This window comes from Centropristis striata, chromosome 24, assembly GCF_030273125.1.
Source record: "Centropristis striata isolate RG_2023a ecotype Rhode Island chromosome 24, C.striata_1.0, whole genome shotgun sequence".
NCBI lineage: Eukaryota > Metazoa > Chordata > Actinopteri > Perciformes > Serranidae > Centropristis > Centropristis striata.
This window is the reverse complement of record NC_081540.1, coordinates 1,310,091-1,336,265: the sequence shown is the minus strand read 5'-3', so window position 1 is coordinate 1,336,265 and position 26,175 is coordinate 1,310,091. Positions and strand designations below refer to the sequence as shown.

The 26,175-nt window shown below is 35.5% G+C and overlaps 1 protein-coding gene across 1 annotated transcript in view; it reads right to left on the bottom strand.

Annotated features, from left to right (window-relative positions):
• Nucleotides 1-22,498, bottom strand: part of LOC131963079 (fidgetin-like) — a 123,097-nt gene extending 100,599 nt beyond the window's left edge. The window contains exons 1-5 of the mRNA XM_059328215.1: nucleotides 22,343-22,498; nucleotides 21,659-21,718; nucleotides 20,932-20,969; nucleotides 20,220-20,257; nucleotides 8,860-9,032 (exon numbers count right to left, since the gene is read on the bottom strand). The gene's annotated coding sequence lies outside the window, so the exon portion shown is untranslated. The remainder of the gene's footprint in view (nucleotides 1-8,859; nucleotides 9,033-20,219; nucleotides 20,258-20,931; nucleotides 20,970-21,658; nucleotides 21,719-22,342) is intronic.
• Nucleotides 22,499-26,175: the final 3,677 nt, after the last annotated feature.

Genomic DNA, 26,175 nt, shown 5'->3' with positions numbered 1-26,175 from the left:
GTAGCATAAGTTAACACAGAACGAGAGATATTTAACAGGTTTTCCAAACAACAACCTGCATTTTTTCTACTGTCCAGCAGGGGGCGACTACACTGGCTGCAGAAAGAAGTCAAACTGTATGTAAGTCAACAGGAAAATGAGCAAAAAAAGACACAAATTGACCACAAAAATACACAAAAAGATACGAAATGACGAAAAATAGACGTAAAATAACCAAAAAGGCACAAATTGACCAAAACAGACGTAAAATGACCAAAAAAGGCACAAATTGACCAAAAAAAGATGCAAAATGACCAAAAAAAACGTAAAATGAACAAAAAATGCACAAACTGACCAAAAGAATATGGCGTAAAATGATTAAAAAAAAGACACAAATTGACCAAAAAAGACACAAATTGACTAATGACACGATATTTAACAGGTTTTTTCAAACAGCAGAAACTCAAATCATCAGGGAAACTTTTCTGTCATAATATTGACCCATTTCAGCCTCCAGAAGCCTTAAAGCTGCATTCTGTCTAACGTCCAGCAGGGGGCGACTACACTGGCTGCAGAACAGAAAGAAGACAAACTGAATGTAAATCAACAGGAAAATGAGCTCAAAACTGTGTTTTTCATCTTAGAACTTTGACCATTTTGTGAAGATTCTCCTGAGAAAAGCTTGATGGAAACAACTAAATTTTACGTTTTTTTGCCCTGGCTTGAGGTGGTTTCTGTCGCTAAAATTAAGACAGTTTCCCTGATGATCTGAGATTTCTGCTGTTAGGCCAGGAAAACCTGTTAAATATCTTGTTAAATATCTCTCGTTCTGTGTTATTTCATGCTACTTTTTCCGATTGATTTTCTTGTGCAGATATTGGATTCATGGGCAGAAATGGTGGTTTTTCTTGTGACACCTTGTAGGTTTCATATGAGTCATTCTGCAGGAGTTTTTCTTCAGAAACCGAACAAACAGAGACGCTGACCTGCTGTTTACAGACAAACTGAAGCTGGATATTCAGTTCAGCTGCTTCTCTCTATTAGATGTGTCTGTTCAGTGTTAAACGCTGAAATACCAATAAAAGACTTTCAGAGCTGCGACAGCAAACCCAAAAGCATCTCAGTGAACAGTTGACCTCCACTTTCAATAGATTGATAATGATTTTCTCACAACATTTTCCAACTAAAGATGTCAAAAGATCTGGTCAATAGTCGTCCTCCTCCTTGGAGCGGTGGTTTTTAGGAGCGGGGATAATAGAGTTTTATCTATCTGTTTATTTAGGGGAAGAATCATCTGCAAGTGTGAGGAGCCAGCAGGGCTTTTACATGAGTTTAGAGGTAATAAAAAACACCAGAGGAACAGAAAAACAAGCAGATTTTAACTGAGAATCGATCATGAATATTTATAAAAGCGCTCCAAGAGTGTTTGCTACATTCTGATTATCAAACTTTAGCTTTCATTTAGAAAAATCAGACATTTAGAGAGTGATTTGTTGTTTCATAAACACATTTTTCACCACTCCGACAATTCGACTGGATCAAATCAAATCCTGAAATATTCGACTATTCGGGGTCGACCCAAATTCTGACTTTTTCAGAGAATAAGTTGCCTTTGTTCATATTTCCATGAAAGCTGAACACGAACGAGGACAAATCTTGTCGTAGGCAGCTATAAAATCATTTCCATACCACAAAAAACAAAAAAAACAAGCAGGAGAATTAGCCTACAGCAACACATCACACTGCCCCCTGCTCACCAAAGGACGGTACTGCAGCTTTGTTTATTTGATGGAAAACTCACTGATTCTCTTTTTCTTTAATGACACAAATTTGCTTCGACTGCTATTTTTTTAGGAGTTGGTGGACATAAAAAAACAAAAAAGACAAAATGACCAAAAGACACAAAACATCCAAAAAAAAGACACAAAATGACCAAAAAAAGACACAAAATGACCCCAAGAGACAAAATGACCACAAAAAGACACAAAATTACCAATCGATCAAATTGACAAAAACAATTTAAAAATTCCTGAAGACTTCTCTCCATTTTCTCTCCATTTTCATTGTTGTTTGTTGGATTATCCTACAGCAACACATTACACTGCCCCCTGCTGACTGGAGGACGTTACTGCAGCTTTATTTATTGGCTCTGAACCAGCTGATGGAAACTCACTAAAAAACTACAATATTGGACTTTAATTTAAAACACGGCTGGTGTGGTCACTCAGATATTGTCTTTTTCAGTGTTCAGGTGCACTAAAAGACCAACAGACCCTCTAAGGGTCTCAGCTGGTCATTTTAAATAATTACCACTTAATAATAAACGAGGAGAAACTTTCCTGCAGCAGCTCTGAAACCTCCGTCATTCCATCCCAACTCCTTCTAATGTCTCCACATGCTGGAGTAAAAACACAACTCGTACTTTTTGAACCATTGTGCTCGAAGAAGTGTTTTTCTTTGGCAGTGAAAATCAATAACAGATACTCGAGCTGCGGCGCGTCCTTGTGAGACAATAGGAAATATTCCAGCACTTCAACACTTTCCCTGACTATGGAAACAAACAGCGGCATCCTTCACCTCTCCACAATACGCCTCTCACTCTCTCAAGTCCCAACACTTGAGGTTTTTTTCATTTTCCTCTTTTTTAGACGGACCACAACTGATGTGACGCTGTGTCACATCTTCATCGTTCCTCCTCCTCAGAACCTTGTGCTCGTCCCCCCCCTCCCTCCCCCCCTCCCCCTATAGACGACATCAACCTATGTGGCGGCTGAAGCTCTGGTTAGCGGCGTAAGAAGGAAAAGGAGGAGGAGGGCTGTGTCCCTGACAGACAATGGATGGATGGCCCAGCTCCATCTGGAGGCAGCAGCCCTGGACCAACATGATGTATACATCTTCAGTAGCCAATGGGAGCCATCAATCCCTCCTTCACCATGGTGACCGGAGGTGACAGCCGGCCGCCGCCTCCACCAATCCGTCTTTATCTCCTCTATTAGTACACACACACATTAGACACAGATACTAACTTATCAGGAGGCTTTTAAAGGTTCTATGGCAAGAGTCAGAAACAACCAAAGACGTAAAATGACAAAAAAATACGTAAAATGACCACAAAAAGACAATAAATAACAAAATAATGTCACAAAATTACCAAAAATTACACAAATTGACCCAAAAAAACGACACTAATTGACCACAAAAAGACACAAAATGAACAAGAAAAAAAAACAGGTAAAATGACCAACATGATGTATACATCTTCAGCAGCCAATGGGAGCCATCAATCCCTCCTTCACCATGGTGACCGGAGGTGACAGCCGGCCGCCGGCCGCCGCCTCCATCGATCCGTCTTTATCTCCTCTATTAGTACACACACACATTAGACACAGATACTAACTTATCAGGAGGCTTTTAGAGATTCTATGGCAAGAGTCAGAAACAACCAAAGACATAAAATTACAAAAAAAGATGTAAAATGACCACAAAAAGACACAAAAATACCAAAAAATGACACAAATTGACCCAAAAAGACACTAAATGACAAAAAATGTCACAAAATTACCAAAAAAAAGACACTAATTCACCACAAAAAGACACAAAATTAACAAGAAAAAATAGGTAAATTGACCAACATGATGTATACATCTTCAGCAACCAATGGGAGCCATCAATCCCTCCTTCACCATGGTGACCGGAGGTGACAGCCGGCCGCCGCCTCCACCGATCCCTCTTTATCTCCTCTATTAGTACACACACACATTAGACACAGATACTAACTTATCAGGAGGCTTTTAGAGATTCTATGGCAAGAGTCAGAAAAAAACAAAGATGTAAAATGACAAAAAAAATATGTAAAATCACCACAAAAAAGACACAAATTGACCACAAAGACATGAAATTACCAAAAAAATGTCACAAATTGACCAAAAAAGATGTAAAAATACCACAAATTGAGTAAAAAAAGATGTAAAATGATCACAAAAAGAAACAAAAATACCAAAAAATGACACAAATTGACCCAAAAAAGACAAAAAATGCCAAAAAATGTCACATATTACCAAAAAAATACACAAAATTACCAAAAAATGACACAAATTGACACAAAAAAGACACAAAATGCCAAAAAATGTCACATATTAGCAAAAAAATACACAAAATGACCCAGAAGACACAAATTGACCAAAAAATTTAAAATGATTTAAAAAAAAAGACAAATTGAGCACAAAAAAGACGTAAAATGACCACAAAAAGACACCAAATGACAAAAAATGTCACAAAATTACCAAAAAAAAGACACTAATTCACCACAAAAAGACAAAATGAACAGAAAAAGAGGTAAAATGACCAACATGATGTATACATCTTCAGCAGCCAATGGGAGCCATCAATCCCTCCTTCACCATGGTGACCGGAGGTGACAGCCGGCCGCCAGCCGCCGCCTCCACCGATCAGTCTTTATCTCCTCTATTAGTACACACACACATTAGACACAGATACTAACTTATCAGGAGGCTTTTAGAGATTCTATGGCAAGAGTCAGAAACAACCAAAGACGTAAAATGACAAAAAAAATACACAAAATTACCAATAAAAAGACACAAATTGACCAAAAAAAAGACACAAATTGACCACAGAAGACACACAATGACAAAAAAAGACACAAAATGACCAAAAAAGGCACAAATTGACCAAAAAAGATGTACAGACACAAATTGACCACAAAATGAACAAAAAAGTCACACAATGACCAAAAAAAGACACAAATTGACCACAAACGGACAGAAACTGACCAAAATAAGAACCAAATTGACCAAAAAAATATGTAAAATGACCAAAAAAAGACACAAATGGACCACAAATTGACCAAAAAAGACACACAATGACCAAAAAAGACACAAATTGACCAAAAGAGACGCAAAATGACCCAAAAAAATACACAAAATGACAAAAAAAAAAACACACAAAATGAACAGCCGGACACCGGCCCCAGCCACCAGCCACCGGCCGCCGCTTCCACCAATCCGTCTTTATCTCCTCTATTAGTACACACATACATTAGACACAGATATTAGATGTTCTGAAGAAGAAACCACAGAGGATTTATGGTGATAAATCCAGAAGAAATCAGAGCAAAAAAAAGTCTCAAAACTGCAAGAAAAACGAGGGAACGGGCTTTTTTAAACTTGTATAATTGCATGCATTGTCTTCAATCACTGTTGGAAGAAGTATTCAGATCTCTGACTTGAGTGAAAGTACTGATGTAACTCTGCAGAATTACTCCACTAATAGTAAAATTCCTGCAGAAATCATAGGAATAAAGTGCACATGATGACCAGACAATGCATGTGTGTTTTGGTAGTTTGTGTATTTTTTTGGTCTTTGTGTTTTTTGTTGGTAATTTTGTGTCTTTTTAAAATAATTTTCTGTCTTTTTTCTTGGTAATTTTATGTCATTTTTTGGTCATTTTATTTCCTGTTTTGGTCATTTAAAAATATCTGTCATTTTGTGTCTATTTTTTGTCATCTTAAGTATTTTTTGGGTCATTTTCCATATTTTGGGGGGTGATTTTAAATCTTTTTTGGTATTTTTGTGCCTTTTTTATGTCTTTATTTGGCGTTATTTGTATTATTTGAGGCGCAGGGATTAACATTTTTGTATATCTTTGAATTTAAAGGTGCATATTCAAGGTTCAAACAACAGCGTTGTGAATAAATAAACACATATTTAATAAAAGCTCTCCATGCACCAATAAAAATGTGTTTTCCTGTCTCTTCACATTGTGTTTTTTTTCAACGATCCTTTTTAGAAGCGGCTGCTTTTGACTGGAGTGTTTGCAGCATTCCTCTCTAATCTCCATCTTTTTAAAAAAAATCAGTGTTTTTGTGTTTTTTTTGTTGGTAATTTTGTGTCTTTTTTCAATCATTTTGTGTCTTTTTGTCTTTTTATTGGTCATTTTAAGTATTTTTTTGGTCATTTTCTGTATTTTTTTGGGTGTTTTTATGTCATTTTGTGCCTTTTTTGTGTCTTTTGGGTAATTTTGTGTCTTTTTTGTTGGTAATTTATGTCTGTTTTGGTCATTTTACAGCTTTTTTTTGGCCAATTTCCATATTTTTTGGGTAATTTTCCATTTTTTTGTATATCTTTGAAGTTAAAGGTGCATATTCAGGGTTCAAATAACAGCGTTGTGAATAAATAAACACATATTTAATAAAAGCTCTCCATGCACCAATAAAAACGTGTTTTCCCGTCTCTTCACATTGTGTTTTTTTTCAACGATCCTTTTTAGCAGCGGCTGCTTTGACTGGAGTGTTTGCAGCATTCCTCTCTAATCTCCATCTTTAAAAAATAATTTTGTGTCTTTATTTGTCTTTTTGTTGGTAATTTGATGTCTGTTTAGAATCATTTTGTGTCTTTTTTTAACCATTTTGTGCCTTTATTGGTAATTTTGTCTCTTTATTGGTCATTTTATGTCTTTTTTTTGGTTATTTTATGTCCTGTTTTGGTTTTTTTGTCATTTTGAGTATTTTTTTGTGGTAATTTTGTGTATTTTTTGGGTGTTATTGTTGGTAATTTTGTGTTTTTTTATCGTCTTTTTGTTTTTTGTTGGTAATTTTGTGTCTTTTTATGTCATTTTGTGCCCTTTTTTGTGTCTTTAATGGTGATTTTGTGTCTTTATTCAAACATTTTGTGTCTCTTTTGTGTTTTTGTTGGTAATTTTAAGTCTTTTTTGGACAATTTCCAAAATTTTTTGGTCATTTTCCCTATTTTTTTGTATATCTTTGAACTTTAAGGTGCATATTCAAACAACAGCGTTGGTTCAAACAACAGCGTTGTGAATAAATAAACACATATTTAATAAAAGCTCTCCATGCACCAATAAAAACGTGTTTTCCCGTCTCTTCACATTGTGTTTTTTTCAACGATCCTTTTTAGCAGCGGCTGCTTTTGACTGGACTGTTTGCAGCATTCCTCTCTAATCTCCATCTTTAAAAAGAAATTTTGTGTCTTTTTTTGTCTTTTTGTTGGTATTTTGATGTCTTTTTTCAATCATTTTGTGTCTTTTTTTGGTCATTATATGTCCTGTTTTGGTCATTTTAAAAAATTATGTTATTTTGTGTCTATCTTTTGTAATTTTGTGTATTTTTTTGGGTGATTTTGTTGGTAATTTTGTGTATTTTTTGTGTTTTTTGTTGGTCATTTTGTGCCTTTTTTGTGGCTTTATTGGTCATTTTGTGTCTTTTTTCAATCATTTTGTGTCCATCTGTCATTTTAAGTAATTTTTTTGGTCATTTTGTGTATTTTTTGGGTGTTTTTGTAGGTCATTTTGTGCCTTTTTATGTCATTTTGTGCCCTTTTTTTGTATTTATTGGTAATTTTGTGTCTTTTGGGTAATTTTACGTTTTTTTTGTTGTCATTTTACGTCTTTATTTGGCCAATTTCCCCATTTTTTTGTATGTCTTTGAACTTCAAGGTGCATATTCAGGGTTCAAACAACAGCGTTGTGAATAAATAAACACATATTTAATAAAAGCTCTCCATGCACCAATAAAAACGTGTTTTCCCGTCTCTTCACATTGTGTTTTTTTTCAACGATCCTTTTTAGCAGCGGCTGCTTTTGACTGGAGTGTTTGCAGCATTCCTCTCTAATCTCCATCTTTAAAAAATAATTTTGTGTCTTTTTTTGTCTTTTTGTTGGTAATTTGATGTATTTTTTCAATCATTTTGCGTCTTCTTTTGGTCATTATATGTCCTGTTTTGGTCATTTTAAAAGATTCTGTTATTTTGTGTCTATCTTTTGTCATTTTGTGTATTTTTTGGGTGATTTTGTTGGTAATTTTGTGTATTTTTTGTGTTTTTTGTTGGTCATTTTGTGCCTTTTTTGTGTCTTTTTATGTCATTTTGTGCCTTTTTTGTGGCTTTATTGGAAATTTTGTGTCTTTTTAGAATCATTTTGTGTCTTTTCTTTAATCATTCTGTGCCTATTTGTGTCTTTATTGGTAATTTTGTGTCTTTTTTCAATCATTTTGTGTCTTTTTTGTTTTTTTTGTTGGTCATTTTGTGTCCATCTGTCATTTTAAGTATTTTTTTTGGTCATTTTGTGTATTTTTGGGGTGTTTTTGTTGGTCATTTTGTGCCTTTTTATGTCATTTTGTGCCTTTTTTGTGTATTTATTGGTAATTTTGTGTCTTTTGGGTAATTTTGTGTCTTTTTGTTGTCATTTTATGTCTTTATTTGGCCAATTTCCCAATTTTTTTGGTAATTTTCCCTATTTTTTTGTATGCTTTGAACTTCAAGGTGCATATTCAGGGTTCAAACAACAGCGTTGTGAATAAATAAACACATATTTAATAAAAGCTCTCCATGCACCAATAAAAACGTGTTTTCCCGTCTCTTCACATTGTGTTTTTTTTCAACGATCCTTTTTAGCAGCGGCTGCTTTTGACTGGAGTGTTTGCAGCATTCCTCTCTAATCTCCATCTTTAAAAAAAAAAAAAAGAGGCAACCTTGTCAGGCGAGCAGTGGAGATGCAAAGAGGAATTGGAGGAACGGCCTTGCTACAGGACCATTCTGAATATGTTAACAGCGCCGCTTCCCTTGAACTGTCACAACTTGAGAATGGTCCGTGTTAAGAGCTTCACAGCCGGCAGAAAGCAGCCGTGGATCTCTGCACAGAGACGCCTTAAAGAGCACTTGTTGTAATACAGGAGCAATCTGTGTGCAGCCAGAGCAGAGTATTAACATCTCCTCAGCCCCGCTCGCTCTAATGTGATGGAGATGTTATTAGAGCCATCACGGACAAATGAATGGCCGCCACAGCAGGAGAGAGAGAGAGAGAGAGAGACAGAGAGAGAGAGAGAGAGAGAGAGGGAACACACCAACCTTCGCCTCCTCGCCAAGGACAAGGACACTTGTGCTCGTAAAAAGGGGGGTGGTCCGATTGTTCACCACAGCCCTGGCTGCTGAACCAGCCCAGAGTCAGCTCACAGGGTCACTCTGCTCTCCCATTCCTCAGGGAGGAAGTCGGCTTTCTGCAGCTCAATCTGCACAGAAATCTGAGGAAAATGATGCATTTATAGTAGATTTTTAGTCTTTGGAGGGGAAATCTGGTGAATTAAGATCAGATTTCACTGGATTTCTCTGATTCCTGATGGATAAAGTTGGGTTTCTGCAGCTCAATCTGCACAAAATCTGTGGAAATCGCTGTATTTATTTTAAATGTTTAATTTTTAGAGGGGAAATCTGATGTCTTAAGCTCATATTTCACTGGATTTCTTCAAATTGTGATGACTTAAATTGGATTCCTGCAGCGCAATCTGCAAAAAATCAGTGTTAAACTCTGCATTTTTTTGAAATGTTTAATCTTTAGAGGGGAAATCTGCTGTCTTAAACTCATATTTCACTCATTTCTCTCATTCCTCATTGAGGAAGTTGGATTTCTGCAGCTCAATCTGCAGAAAATCTGTGGAAAATGCTGCATTTATATTAGATTTTTAGTCATTAAAGGGGAAATCTGCTGAATTAAGATCAGATTTCACTGGATTTCTCTGATTCCTGAAGAAATGACCAAAAAAGACACAAAATGACTAAAATAAGACAAATTGACCAAAAAAGACACAAAATTACCCCAAAAAGAAACAAAATTACCAAAAAGAGACACAAAATGACTAAAAAAAGACAAATTGACCAAAAAAAGACACAAAATTACCAAAAAGACACAAATTGACCACAAAATGATCAAAAAAAGACACAAAATGACTAAAAAACAAACACAAAATGACCAAAAAAAAGACATTAAGTGACCAAAAAGACAAACACATGAACACTTTAACACAGTGGAGACAGAGCTGACTTCCAAAATGATTTGGCGACCCCCAGAAATCATCTCGCGACCCCAATTGGGGTCCCGACCCCAAGGTTGAGAATAGCTGCTGTAGAGAAAAGTAATAGCACACCGATCCCGATCAAACCGCACGTTTTGATATATAATTTGTCCTGCAACTCTTCAAGTTGTAGGACGGAATAGCGTCCGGAAGAGGAAGAAGAAGAAATCCACAGTATAAGAGTAGTGTTCGGGGCTAAACCAAACCAAATCATGCTTATAAAAGTGTGTGATTTCCTGCTCTAACTTTGATTCTTTCTGTCTGCTGCTGCTGCTGTTGTTTCTCTCTCTCTCTCTGGTGTCTGAGCGGCTCTTTGAAGTTTAATTATTTCACATTAATTAGAAGCGAATCATGCTTAGTAAACACAAAAACACGCTCTCTTCACATTAATAAGCCGGGCCGAGGAGGTGGAGGGCTCTGGCTCACATCCAGCTGCTGCTGCCGCTCATTGAGGAGGAGGAGGAGGAGCAGAAGGAGGAGGAGGAGAAGAAGAAGGAGAAGAAGAAGAAGAAGAAGGAGAAGAAGAAGGAGAAGAAGAAGAAGAAGAAGTGTACATACACAAAAAACTGCAGTTTGGTTGGATTTTTTGGTAATTTTACATCTTTTTTTTGGTAATTTTGTGTCTTTTTTAAATAATTGTGTCTTTTTTTGGTAATTTTGTGTCTTTTTGAGTCATTTTTGTGTATTTTTTGGTGTTTTTGTGTTTTTTGTTGTTAATTTTGCCTCTTTTTTCAATCATTTTGTGTCTTTTTTGTTGATAATTTTATCTCTTTTTTGGTCATTTTATGTCTTGTTTGTCATTTTTTTTAAATGTGTAATTTTGTCTCTATTTTATGTCATTTTAAGTATTTTTTGGTCATTTTACATATTTTTTTGGTAATTTCAAGGTTTTTTTTTGTCTTTTTGTGGTTTTTGTTGGTTTGTGTCTTTTTGTGTCTTTATCAGGTTTTTTTTTGTCTTTTTGTGTTTTTTATTGGTAATTTAATGTGTTTTTTTTGGTCATTTTGTGTCTCTTTTTTGTCTTTTTGGTAATTTTCCATATTCTTTTGGTTATTTTAAGTCTTTTGTTGGTCATTTTGTGCCTTTTTTAAACCCTTTTTTTGTCCATGTCATTTTGTGCTTTTTTGTGTCTTTATTCGTAATTTTGTGTCTTTTTTTAATCATTTTGTGTTTTTGTGTCTTTATTGGGGTTTTTTTTGGTCTTTTCTGTCTTTTTGTGTTTTATGTCGGTAACTTTGTGTCTTTTCGGTCATTTTGTGTCTTTTTTTTACCATTGTGTCTTTTTCGTGTCTTCATTGTTAATTTTGTGTCTTTTTTCATAATTTTGTGTCTTTTTTGTGTCTTAATTGTTTGTCTTTTTGTCTTTTATTTTTACTTTTTGGTAATTTTGTGTGGGGTTCTTAGGTCTTTATACGTCTTTTTTGTCATTTTATGTCCTGTTTTGGTCTTTATTGTTCATTTTGTGTCTTACACAGCCTTCTCCTATTGTTCCAGCTCCAAACATCTTGTTCTTTGTTGTCTGACATAAATAAAACATCACACGACACAATCAGGAAGTCAAACACGGCAGAATCATTTCAACCCCAACCGTCTCTTACATAACTTTCCTCTCGTGCAGGTTTGTGATTGATGCCGATTTCCTGCAAATTAATGCATGCATCCTTTTACTTTCATTATCTAAATTGCAGGAAAGTGTTGCAAAATTCCTGCAGAAAGAGGAAGAATCTCTGAAGCCGAGTGAGACATCAGGATTATTTTTATATCTTTTTTTCGGTCTTGGTTGGTAATTTTGTGTCTTTTTGGTAATTTTGTGTCTTTTTTTTTAATCATTTCGTGTCTTTATTGGGGTTTTCTTTGTCTTTTTTATGTCATTTGGTGCCTTTTTGGTGATTTTGCGTCTTTTTTCAAAATGACTTCGTGCTTTTTTGACAAACAAGTCTGCACGATTTGTCATTTTAAGTCTTTTTTTGGTCATTTTGGTCAATTTTTTGTAATTGTGTATTTTTTTTACACAAACCGTCTCTTACATAACTTTCCTCTTGTGCAGGTTTGTGATTGATACCGATTTCCTGCAAATGAATGCATGCATCCTTTTACTTTCATCATCTAAATTGCAGGAAAATGTTACAAAATTCCAGCAGAAAGAGGAAGAATCTTTGAAGCGGAGTGAGACATCAGGATGATTTTTATATCTTTAGATGATTCAGATTAGACACAATCTAACAACCTTTCCTTAACACATTCAATGCAGTTTTTTTTACACAGAATTTTTGCACTTTATTGATTTATTTATGTAAGAAAGCTGCATTGAGCTGTAGAAAACAAACTTTAGTCATCATGAATTGAAGAAATGCAGTAAAATATGAGCTTAATTCAGCAGATTTCCCCTCTAATGATTAAAAATGTAGAATAAATGCAGCGTTTTACACTGAATTTCTGCAGATTGAGCTGTAACAATCCACCTTTCTCCATCAGGAATGAGAGAAATGAGAGAAATATGAGCTTGATGCAGCAGATGTCCCCTCTAAAGATTAAAAGTGTAGAATAAATGCAGTTTTTTTACACTGAATTTTTGCACTTTATTGATTTATTTATGTAAGAAAGCTGCATTGAGCTGTAGAAAACAAACTTCAGTCATCACAATCCAAGAAATGCAGTAAAATATGAGTTAATATAATAAAAATATGAGCTTATTTCAGCAGATTTCCCCTCTAATGATTAAAAATGTAGAATAAATGCAGCGTTTTACACTGAATTTCTGCAGATTGAGCTGTAGAAATCCACCTTTCTCCACGAGGAATGAGAGAAATGAGTGAAATGTGAACCTGTGGTTGTATTGGGGGCCCGTTGGTGCCGTTGGTGGCGGTGGCAGCGTGCAAATGTTGAACCTGTGGTTGTATAGAAATCCACCTGCCGATTTCCTGCAAATGAATGCATGCATCCTTTTACTTTCATTATCTAAATTGCAGTTAAGTGTTGCAAAATTCCTGCAGAAAGAGGAAGAATCTTTGAAGCGGAGTGAGACATCAGGATGATTTTTATATCTTTAGATGATTCAGATTAGACACAATCTAACAACCTTTCCTTAACACATTCAATTAGACTATCAAACTGAAGATAAAATGCTCTAATATTTACTTCAGCAGCTCTGCAGAGGGAGGAGGGGGAGGGGGAGGGGGGGGTGTCGCTCTCTCTCCCAGCAACTAATTACTTAAGCAGTTGTCAAAGGTTTGAAGCCGGCTCTTGAATTCCAATGAACAGTGTCCATGGACAGCGGTGGTTTTGCATATATTATGAATATTTCAGCTTCTCCCAGTAACCTTGGTGTCGTTTGGCAGATCGGGGCTGGCAGAGAGCCATTTAAAAGCTTCTCTGTTGCAGCAGGGAGGAGACAGGGTATTAAGCTTTATCTATACTTGACATTTCCAAGCATTTGTAATTAATTCATATAGAAAATCTTCCCCCCCGCTCGCTCTAAATGACTCCACGGCAAAAAAGGTAGAACGGCTATTGTCCCCGTGAAAGAAAGAAAGAAAGAAAGAAAGAAAGGAGGGCGAGGAAACAAAGTGGTCAATATGGACAAACATTATTCTATAAGAGAGACACTCAGCAACATAAAGACTCTGTCTGTGTTTACACAGCCAGCGTTCACCAGTCAAGGTGAGAGGAGCACGCTGCCACCGCCACCAACGGCACCAACGGGCCCCCAATACAACCACAGGTTCACATTTCACTCTTTTCTCTTCTTCCTCGTGGAGAAAGGTGAATTTCTACAGCTCAATCTGCAGAAATTCAGTGGAAAACGCTGCATTTATTGTATTTATTTAATCTTTAGAGGGAAAATCTGCTGAATTAAGCTCATATTTTACTGCATTTCTTCAATTCATGATGACTAAAGTTTGTTTTCTACAGCTCAATGCAGCTTTCTTACATAAATAAATCAATAAAGTACAAAAATTCTGTGTAAAAAAACTGCATTTATTCTACACTTTTAATCATTAGAGGGGACATCTGCTGCATCAAGCTCATATTTCCCTAATTTCTGTCATTCCTGATGGAGAAAGGTGGATTTCTACAGCTCAATCTGCAAAAATTCAGTGTAAAACGCTGCATTTATTCTACATTTTTAATCATTAGAGGGGAAATCTGCTGTTTTAAGCTCATATTTCACGGCATTTCTCTGATTCCTGATGGAGAAAGTTGGATTTTATACAGCTCAGTGCAGCTTTCTTACATAAATAAATCAATAAAGTGCAAAAATGATGTGTAAAAAAAATGCATTTATTCTACACTTTTAATCAATGGGGAAATCTGCTGAATTAATCTCATTTCACTGCATTTCTGTAATTCCTGATGGATAAAGTTGGATTTCTACAGCTCAATCTGCAAAAATTCAGTGAAAAACACTAGATATTTAATCATTAGAGGGAAAATCTGCTGAATCAAGCTCATATTTTACTGCATTTCTTCAATTCATGATGGATAAAGTTTGATTTTCCACAGCTCAATCCCATTAATAAATCAATAAAGTGCAAAAATGATGTGTAAAAACTGCATTTATTCTACATTTTTAATATTTAGAGGCCACATCTGCTGAATTAAGCTCATATTTCACTGCATTTCTGTCATTCCTGATGGATAAAGTTTAATTTCTACAGCTCAATCTCCTCAGAGTGCAAAAAAACCATCATTTATTTAAAAAGTGCACATAAAGGAGTGGGCCGTGGACAGTAAAAGGTAACGGCTATTGTCCGTGTGGTCAATATGGACAAATATTAACTTTAAAAGAGATCCTGAGCAACATAAAGACGTCTGTGTTTATGCTTCAGGATTCAAGGTGAGACGGGAACATGAATACAATCACAGGTTTCACATTCTGACAGGAAATAAAGATGCATGTGTAAATGTTAGAGAGAGTGAAAGCAGCAGCCAGATGGACAAAACTACACACACACACACACACACACACACACACACAGAGTAAAAACATGTGAAGAAAAGCCTTTAATATAAAAAGTAAAATAAATTGTAAAAGGCTCCCAGCACATGCTCAGTGTGTGTTTCTATTGTCACCATATTTCTATACTTCTTTCACTTCAACTCAACACTCACTTCTTCTTTCTGCAGGTTTTCTGCCACCAGCAAACACCTTGAAACCGTGTCGTTCCTTCTGAACCGAACGCTTCTTCTTCATGTGTAACAATGAAAAGTTGCTGCTTCGTTGCTTAACGGGAAGCAAAGAAAACAGGCTCAATAACAGAGTTCAAGCTGCAGAATCAGACTGAAATCAGACTGATTTAACCAGAGCACTTCTCACTGGTGGAGGCGAAATGTTGCATTTATTCTACATTTTTAATCATTAGAGGGGAAATCTGATGTCTTAACCTCATATTTCAATGAATTTCTGTAATTCCTGATGGAGAAAGTTGGATTTCTGCAGCTCAATCTGCAAAAAATCAGTGCAAAATGCTGCATTTATTTGAAATGTTTAATCTTTAGAGGGGAAATCTGATGTCTTAACCTCAGATTTCACTGTATTTCTTCAAATTGTGAATTGTGAAACTGATGACTTAAATCTGATTTCTACAGCTCAATCTGCAGAAATTCAGTGAAAAACACTAAATATAAGTTGCTGCTTCGTTGCTTAACGTGAAGTAATTCAGCTGCATGTTTGGGGTTTATTTCTGCTTGCAGGAAGTGAAAAATTATCCACTTTCTACCAGATCTCCAACCTAAACGACAGAACAGATACGGAGCTCAATCTGCAGAAATTCAGTGAAAAACACTGCATTTATTTTCAATATTCAATAATTCTGCTGTCTTAAGCTCATGTTTCACTGCATTTCTCTTATTTGTGATGCCTCAAGTTGGATTTCTGCAGCTCAATCTGCAAAAATTCAGTGTAAAATGCTGCATTTATTTGAAATGTTTAATCTTTAGAGGGGAAATCTGATGTCTTAACCTCAGATTTCACTGGATTTCTTCAAATTGTGATGACTTAAGTTGGATTTCTGCAGCTCAATCTGCAAAAATTCAGTGTAAAATGTTGCATTGATTCTACATTTTTAATCATTAGAGGGGAAATCTGATGTCTTAAGCTCATATTTCACTGCATTTCTGTAATTCCTGATGGAGAAAGTTGGATTTCTACAGCTCAATCTGCAGAAATTCAGTGAAAAACACTGCATTTATTTTCGATATTCAATAATTCTGCTGTCTTAAATTCATGTTTCACTGCATTTCTCTGATTTGTGATGAATCAAGTTGGATTTCTGCAGCTCAATCTGCAGAAATTCAGTGAAAAACACTAGATAGAAGTTGCTGCTTCGTTGCTTAATGTGAAGCAAAGAAAACAGGCTCAATAACAGAGAGTTCAGGCTGCAGAATCAGACTGAAATCAGACTGATTTAAAGCTTTATGAGCGACTCTACTGCCTCCACCAGAGCACTTCTCACTGCAGCAAACATACGCTTTTTAATACTGATGCAACATATTTAAACTGGAAGCGCTGAGCATCTATTCTGCTCATCGTGCTGCATGTTTGGGGTTTATTTCTATTTGCAGGAAGTGAAAAATGATCCACTTGTGTGTTTTTCGGTAAAATTCTCCAGATGCAAAACCTGTTTCCTGTTTCCTCACAGTTCACTTCTCTCTGCCTCCAAACACCAAAAAAATCACCTCCAAACTTTTACTCTAACACCTCAAACCGCCCAGACTTCAGTGACATCACTGGAGGACATAAATATGACATCACACACACACACACACACACACACACACACACACACACACAGGAGACAAAAGAGAAAAGACTCCCCACGACGGAGAGAAACTCTGTATGTGCAGCTCGTGTTTCCTGCTCTTACTGCAGGTTGGATCACTTGTCAGTCATCTATAAAACAGAGTGTGTGTGTGTGTGATGTGTGTGTGTGTGTGTGTGTGTGTGTGTGTGTGTGTGTGTGTGTGTGTGTGTGTGTTCCCATGCAATTCCACAGCAACTATTGTAGAATCAGAACTGGGACCAGTAGAAAAACCAGCAGGAATAAAGGTGGAAACAGAGACTCTGGTGTGTTTTATCCTAAAGTTCTCAGTTCTCAAGTATTCTAAAAAAAATAAACTAAATGACCAAAAAAAGGAACCTTTTTAGTATTTAATTTCTTATTTTAGCATTTTAAAACAGCCTATTTCTACGTGCATTCATTACTTTTAAATGCATTATTTTGTGTCTTTTTGGTTATTTTGTTTCTTATTTTGGTCTTTTTGTGGGTTTTGTTGGTAATTTTGTATCTCTTTTTGATCATCTTGTGACTTTTTATGTCATTTTGTGCATTGTTTTGGTAATTTTATGTCTTTTTTTAAATAATTTTGTGTCTTTTTTTGATAATTTTGACACACAAGTCCCGCACGAGCACTCTATCGCCCCCTGCTGGCTCCTACATTACCCACAATGCAACTTTTCCACCAAAAACATTTTGCATTTGGCAGCTGTTGAGATTTTACACTTTACAATTAAATATTTCCGTATTTTGACATATCGTTACTGCAAAAAAAAAAAAAACACCATGAAATATGTCGAGATTCAGCCCTGATGGAGACACACACACACACACACACACACACACACACACTGCATCTTCGCTGCAACTCTCTGAGTTGGAGAGAGAGCTGAGGCAGAAATAAAGGAGGAAGTGATAAAGCTGGAGGCAGAAAAGACGTAAAATGAACCAAAATTAGACTTAAAATAACCAAAAAAGACATTAAATGGCCCAAAAAGACTTAAAATGACCAAAAAAAAGACATTATATAAACCAAAATTAGACTTAAATGACCCAAAAAGACTTAAAATGAACCAAAATTAGACTTTAAATGACCAAAAAAGATGTTAAATGAACCAAAATTAGACCTTAAATTACCCAAAAAGGTTAAATTAGACTTGAAAGGAACAAAAAAGAGGTTAAATGACAAAAATTAGACTTAAAATGACCAAAATTAAACGTAAAATGAACCAATATTAGACTTTAAATTACCAAAAAAGATGTTAAATGAACCAAAATTAGACCAAAAATTACCCAAAAAGGTTAAATTAGACTTCAAAGGAACAAAAAAGAGGTTAAATGACAAAAATTAGACTTAAAATGAACCACACACACACACACACAGACACACAGACACACACACACACAGTGTAATAGCGGTTAGCTGTGTGTGATCTGATGCTCCTCCTCCTCCTGATGTCAATCCTCCAGGATGAATATAGCGAGTAAAGACTTCAATCTAAAGCCGTCCGTCCTTTGTGTCTCTTTAGAAAGAGGAGCACGTGTGTGTGTGTGTGTGTGTGTGTGTGTGTGTGTGTGTGTGTGTGTGTGTGTTAGAGGTTGCCAACTGGCATTAGGGGAATGTGAATCACTGGGACCACCACGGTGGTTTACACTGGTTCTGTTAGTGTGTGTGTGTGTGTCCTCCTGCTGCTGCTGCACCTCCTCCTGCACCTCCTCCTCCCCCCCGTGTTCTCATTCACAGCCTCCTCCTCCTCCTCCTCCTTGTTTCTGCCTCCAGCTTCATCACTTCCTCCTTTATTTCTGCCTCAGCTCTCTCTCCGACTCAGTGAGTGGCAGCAAAGACGCAGCCTGACACACTGATCCACTGAGAGAGTGTGTGTGTGTGTGTGTGTGTGTGTGTGTGTGTGTGGGTTAATTGACGAGCTGTAAATAAAGTGTGTGTGAGAGAAGAAAAAGAACTTGAGTTTTGGTCATTTTACATCTTTTTTGGGTCATTTAAGTATAACTTTGGTTCATTCTAAGTCTAATTTTTGTCATTTAACCTCTTTTTTGTTCCTTTCAAGTCTAATTTAATCTTTTTGGGTAATTTTCAGTGTAATTTTGGTTCATTTAACATCTTTTTTGGTCATTTAAAGTCTAATATTGGTTCATTTTACGTTTAATTTTGGTCATTTTAAGTCTCATTTTTGTCATTTAACATCGTTTTTGTTCCTTTCAAGTCTAATTTAGGACATTTTACATCTTTTTTTGGTCAAATTTTGGTCATTTGACTTTTTTTGGTCAGTTTATTTTTGTCATTTAACATCTTTTTTTGTTATTTTATGTCTTTTTTGGTCATTTTAAGCCTAATTTTGGTTCATTTATACGTCTTTTTTGGTCATTTTAAGTCTCTTTTGGTGATTTTCAGTCTAATTTTGGTAATTTTAAATCTAATTTTGGGTCATTATGTGTCTTGTGGTCATTTTAAGTCCAATTTTGGTTCATTTATTGTCTTTTTGGGTCATTTTATGTCCAATTTTGGTTGTTATTTAAAATCGTGCATGAAGAAACTGTCAGGCTGCTATTTTTTAAGCTCATTTCAGAAAATAATAACTAATAAAATGCCTGTGATTGCAGCATTTCACAGGTTTTTTTTTGTCATTTTAAGTCTCTTTTGGTGATTTTCTGTCTAATTTTGGTCATTTTATGTCTTTTTGGGTCATTTTATGTCCAATTTTGGTTAATTTTATGTCTCTTTTGCACATTTAAGTCAAATTGTTGTGATTTAACATCTTTTTTTGGTAATTTTCAGTCTAATTTTGGTTCATTTTACGTCTTTTCTGCCTACTTCCTCCTTTATTCCTGCCTCAGCTCTCTCTCCAACTCAGTGAGTGGCAGCGACACACTGACACACACTGATCCACTGAGAGAGTGTGTGTGTGTGTGTGTGTGTGGGTTAATTGACGGGCTGTAAATAAAGTGTGTGTGAGGGAAGCAGAAGAAGAAAAAGAGCTTGATTTCACCTCGGTAATCTTTCTAAAATTATTGCTGCCACCTGACCCCGGTGTGTGTCTCCACTAATTAATAAGCCATTCATGTGAGAGAAAAGAAGCTTTTCTGGATCGGATCTTTTATCTCACGCCATCTCTCTCTCTCTCTCTCTCTCTCTCTCCATCCATCTCTCTCTCTAAATCCTTTTCTTTTCATACTGCCGGCTGGCTGCATGGCGCTCTATGAGAAGGCCAGCCGACAGTCTTCAGGGTGCCATCCTGTGGCAACATCACAAGAAATGTCAAAGATTTTGAAGGCTTGGTTAAATACAACTGGATTTCTTTGCCTTAAACCTTCAATGACATTTTTGGCTGTCTGAAAGGTCAGAGGCAGCTCCTGTGAAATGCTAGCTCTTTTGGGGTGAACTTCAATACAGGATAATAAATCCCTCTCTCTCTCTCTCTCTTTCTCTCTTTCTATCTCTGTCTCTCTATTTCCCCCTCCACAATAGCCCGTCAACAAGTAGGAAAACAGGCTGCACATTCCTCTGTTAAACACACAGAAAGCAGCTTTTATATATCTAAAGATGACACAAATAAACTGATCTTACCTCCATGTCGTCAATGCTTCATCTGTGCATGCAAGTATCTGCAAAAATCAGAGTTTTTTTATGTTAATTTTGGCATTTTACAGGGTGTTTTTGGTAATTGTATGTCTTTTTTGGTCATTTAACATCTTTTTGTTGTCATTTCATGTCTTTTTGTTGTCATTTTATGTCTTTTTGTTGTCATTTTATGTCTTTTTTGTCATTGTGAGTCTCTTTTTGTAATTTTAAGCCTAATTTTGGTTCATTTTATGTCTTTTTGGGTAATTTTAAATCTATTTAGGTAATTTTCAATCTATTTTTGGTCTTTTTATGTCTTTTTTGGTCATTTTGAGTCTAATTTTTGTCATTTTACATCTTTTCTGGTCATTTCACGTCTAATTTTGCAGGTGAAATCACAGAGGATTTACCGTTTGCACGATTTTTATATAATTGTTAAGGCTCCTTTTTTATAAGCTAATTTAATTAAATAATAACTAATAAAATGCCTGTGATTGCAGCATTATACATTATATACATTATACAGGGTTTTTTGTCTCTTTTGGTAATTTTAAGTCTAATTTTGGTTCAAATTAAGACTCAGATCGTCATTTTACGTCTTTTTATGTCATTTTATGTCTTTTTGTTGTAATTTTATGTCTTTTCGGGTCATTTTAAGTCTCCAGGAGTTTTTATCACATATATATTTCTAAAGACGACACAAATAAACTGATCTTACCTCCATGTCGTCAATGCTTCATCTGTGGCGACAAATATCTGCAAAAATCAGAGTTCTTTAAGTTAATACTACAGGTGAAATCACAGAAGATTTACAGTTTGCAACGCTTTTTAAAATCGTGCATAAAGAAAGTGTCAGGCTGCTATTTTATAAGCTCATTTCAGAGAAAAATACCTAATAAAATGCACGTTATTGCAAGATGATAGAAAAAAGATTTCCAACCACATCTCAAGAGCTTTTCTGCAGAGAGAACCCCAATAATGTCCAGTGCCATTTATTTGTAGGATAAAATTACTTTTTTTGTCATTTTACATCTTTTTTGCTTCATTTGACGTCTTTTTTAGTCATTTTCAGGCTAATTTTGGTCATTTTAAGTCGAATTTCCATTCATTTTAAGACTTTGTTGGTCATTTTAAGTCTTATTTTGGTCATTTAACATCTTTTTTTGTCATTTTATGTCTTTTTGTTGTAATTTTATGTCTTTTGGGGTCATTTTATGTTTCTTTTGGTAATTTTCAGTCTAATTTTGGTCATTTTATGTCTATTTTGGTAATTTTAGTCTAATTTTGGTCATTTTACATCTCTTTTGGTCACTTTAAGTCGAATTTTGGCATTTTACAGGGGGTTTTTTTTGGTCATTTAACGTCTTTTTAACATTAGCTGTTAGAGTCCAGGAGCTTTTATCATTTCTATATTTCTAAAGAAAACACAAATAAACTGATCTTACCTCCATGTTGTCAACGTGTTCTCCGGTTATGAAAGCAGCTTCATGTGTGGCGACAAATATCTGCAAATATCAGAGTTTTTTAAGTTATTTTTGCAGGTGAAATCACAGAGAATTTACAGTTTGCACCGTTATTTTTATAATCATGAAGAAAGATCATGTCAGGCTCCTTTATTATAAGCTCATTTCAGAAAAAAATAACTAATAAAATGCATGTTTTTGCAAGATGCTGCAAAGATTTCCATTTTTCCTATCATTTTTTTGTTAATTTGTTATTAATTCGGCTAATTTCAAACAAAAATATATGTTTCAGTGTGACAACACTTCAGGGAACATCACATTATTAAGAAAAGATAATGGTCTGGGTTAAAATAACTAAAAATACACTAATATAAGGAGAAAATTAGCATTTTAATGTGTTTTCCAGCTAACGGTGCTGTGCCTACATGTCCCAGGATGCATTGCGAGCGATTTGCGACTTTGCTACGTAACACACGCTGTTTTAGCTATTTTACTGTAATAAAAAAAGAAAAATAAGCTCATAAAATGTCAATAAAGTAAATATTCTCACACCTAAAACACCTGTAAACCTTCTGGGTTCCAGTTTGTCTCTTTTCCTGAACTAATAGCAGCTTAATTAGCTTATTAACACACTTTAAAACCGGAAATAAATCAAATTAAACTCACCTGAACCATCTTTGTTCCAGTAAAAGCTCCTGTTTGCTCCAAATAAATCCTTCATCCACAGAGTGAAGTCCATAAACTGATAATTAACTAAATAAAATGAATGAATTAATATAAAAATCAACCTGCAGGTGTCGCTTTCTGTCCTCCACCTGCTGAACTTCACACAGGTGCGTTAATGGTTAATGATGAGGCCAGGGTTGCCATGTTTGTTGTTTACATCCTGCAATCCGGTACATCTTTTAGTTGTGACCTTTCTGTAGCGCCCTCTAGTGGAAACCTCCAGTAACACCAGCTGTGCACTAATTTGCAGCCAGTTTAGTTCCCATACTGTCGTTTCTGGCCATTTAAAAAATTACAATTAATTAAATTGTCATTTAACGTCTTTTTTGGCGTCATTTTATGTCTTTTTTTGGTCATTTTAAATTTAATTTTGGTCATTTCACATATTTTTTCTCATTTCGAGTCTAATTTTGGTCATTTAATGTCTTTTTTAAAAATTATTTTTAGTGTAATTTTGGTAATTTTACGTCTTTTTTGGTCCTTTTAAGTCTAATTTTGGTAATTTAACGTCATTTTGGTAATTTTTTGGTCATTTCACATCTTTTTTGGTCATTTTAAGTCTAATTTTGGTCAGTTAATGTCTTTTTTTGGTTATTTTGAGTCTAATTGTGGTCATTTAATGTCTTTGTTTGGTCATTTAGTCTTTTTTAGGTCATTTTGAGTCTAATTTTGGTCATTTAACATTTGTCCATTTTAGGTATTTTTTGTCATTTAACGTCTTTTTTGGTCATTTAAAGTCTAATTTGGGGAATTTCACATATTTTTTGGGTCATTTTAAGTCTAATTTTGGTCATTAAATGTCTTTTTTTGGTCATTTTGAGTCTAAATTTGGTCATTTAACATATTTTTTGGTCCTTTAAAGTCAAACGTTTGTTCATTTTGTGTCTTTTTTGGCCATTTTAAGTCTTTTTTGGGGTCCTTTAACATCTTTTTTTGGTCATTTAACATATTTTTTCATCCGTTTTAAGTCTTTTTTTGGTCCTTTAATGTCTTTTTTGGTCATTTTACATCTTTTTTGGTCCTTATAAGTCTAAATTTGGTCATTTAACGTCTTTTTGGCCCTTTAAAGTCTTTTTTTGGTCATTCAATGTATTTTTTCGTCCGTTTTAAGTCTTTTTTTGGTCATTTAACATCTTTTTTGGTCGTTTTACATCTTTTTCTGGTCCTTATAAGTCTAACTGTGGTTCATTGTAATGATCTAAAAGCTAATCCTGTGCAGTCGGGCTGTCCGGCTGTAGTTTTTAACCAGAAGGATGCATCTCTCTCTCTCTCTCTCTCTGTCTGCAGCGTCCACAGCGATGCACAATTACTCCTTGAAGATGATGCCACACAAAGACGATTTGGAGAGATGGAGAATGTGATGAAAAGCATTGAACAGGAATTAAATCATGTTTTCCACACCATAGCTTCAGAAAATGGTGCTTGAGACACTGGAGAGCCCAGCGGCGGATTCCAATCTGGGGGCTGAAATTGGAAATGAACAGCGGCGCCGTCTCCATTCTGACAGCCTCGTGTCAATAAAAGTCAGTTTCCCTCCATCGCTTCCCGCCGCTGACCACAAAGGGACTTTTGTCAGCTGTAGCCGGAGCGCCGGCCGGCCAGGCCGCTAATATTCTGAGAGCTGAAGCTGTGATTGCAGCCATGCACGGCCATTAATGTGAACACACGTGTGCAAAAACAAGGTGTTTAAAACAAAGCTCCACCTGTGGCCGTAAGAGGCAGATTATACACCGTTTCTCTGCACCGGGACATTTGGTGTCTTTTTTGGCCATTTTAAATCTTTTTTTGGGTCCTTTAATGTCTTTTTTGAGTCCTTTAACGTCTTTTTTTGGGTCCTTTAACGTCTTTTTTGGTCCTTTAAAGTCTAAAGCTCCACCTGTGGCCGTAAGTGGCAGATTATACGGCGTATCTCTGCACCGGGACATTTTGTGTCTTTTTTGGCCATTTTAAGTCTTTTTTTGGGTCCTTTAACGTCTTTTTTGAGTCCTTTAACGTCTTTTTTGTCCATTTTAAGTCTTTTTTTGGGTCCTTTAACGTCTTTTTCGAGTCCTTTAACGTCTTTTTTGAGTCCTTTAACGTCTTTTTTGTCCATTTTAAGTCTGTTTTTGGGTCCTTTAACGTCTTTTTTGAGTCCTTTAACGTCTTTTTTGTCCATTTTAAATATTTTTTTGAGTCCTTTAATGTCTTTTTAGGCCATTTAATGTCTTTTTTGGTCATTTTAAGTCTTTTTTGGGGTCCTTTAACGTCTTTTTTGGTCATTTAATGTCTTTTTTGGTCCTTTAAAGTCTAAATTTGGTCATTCAGAGCTGAAGCTGTGATTGCAGCCATGCACGGCCATTAATGTGAACACACGTGTGCAGAACAAGGTGTTTAAAAGCTCCACCTGTGGCCGTAAGAGGCAGATTATACAGCGTTTCTCTGCACCGGGACATTTTGTGTCTTTTTTGGCCATTTTAAGTCTTTTTTTGGTCATTTAACATATTTTTGGGCCGTTTTAAGTCTTTTTTTGGTTCCTTTAACATCTTTTTTGGTCATTTTGCGTCTTTTTTGGTCCTTATAAGTCTAATTTTGTCATTTAACGTCTTTTTTTGGTCTTTTAAAGTCTAATTTTGGTTCATTTTACATCTTTTTTGGCCGTTTTAAGTCGTTTCTTGGTTCCTTTAACGTCTTTTTTGGTCATTTTCCGTCTTTTTTGGTCCTTATAAGTCTGAATTTAGTCAATTAATGTCTTTTTTGGTCCTTTAAAGTCTAATTTTGGTCATTTTACATATTTTTTTTGGTCATTTTATATAATTTTGTCATTTAATATCTTTTTTGGTCCTTATAAGTCTAATTTTGGTTCATTTTACATCTTTTTTGGCCATTTTAAGTGGTTTTTTTGGTCATTTAACGTCTTTTTTGGTCCTTATAAGTCTGAATTTAGTCATTTAATGTCTTTTTTGGTAATTTTAAGTCTTTTTTTGGGTCCTTTAACGTCTTTATTGGTCATTTAATGTCTTTTTGGTCCTTTAAAGTCTAAATGTGGTCATTGAGAGCTGAAGCTGTGATTGCAGCCATGCACGGCCATTAATGTGAACACACGTGTGCAGAACAAGGTGTTTAAAAGCTCCACCTGTGGCCGTAAGAGGCAGATTATACAGCGTTTCTCTGCACCGGGACATCATATAATGTGATTTATGGCTCCGGAGTGAATTATGGAAACACTGACCTTCCCTTTACATCCCATCAAACTGATAACTGGCCACTAAGTTGCTGTTATGATAGCAGGAGGAGCAGGAGGAGCAGCAGGAGGAGGAGGAGGACAGTGGCATGTCTGTTTACATGTTGTGATGCAGCCGAATGGCAACGAGGACAAGATTCGTATCAGAGAACGCTGCTGCTTGATATATGGATGTGTTTCTGTGTTTCTGCAGCTCCGACTGGCCTTCCTGCTCACTAAATGACAGCAAAGGGGCTAGATCACATGGTTTTATTTCATGCACAAAGAAAAAGAGGAGAAAATTAAAAAAAAAAACCCTAATCAAACCGTCATTTTAAGTCTAATTTTGGTTCATTTTATGTCTTTTTTTGGTCATTTTATGTCTAAATTTGGTCATTTAATGTCATTTTAGGTCTAATTTTGGTCATTTAACGTCTTTTTTGTCATTGTAAATATCTTTTGGCCAGTTAAAGTCTAATTTTGGTTCATTTAATGTCTTTTTGGTTCATTTTATGTCTAATTTTGGTAATTTAATGTCTAATTTTGGTTATTTAATGTCTTTTTTGGTCATTTT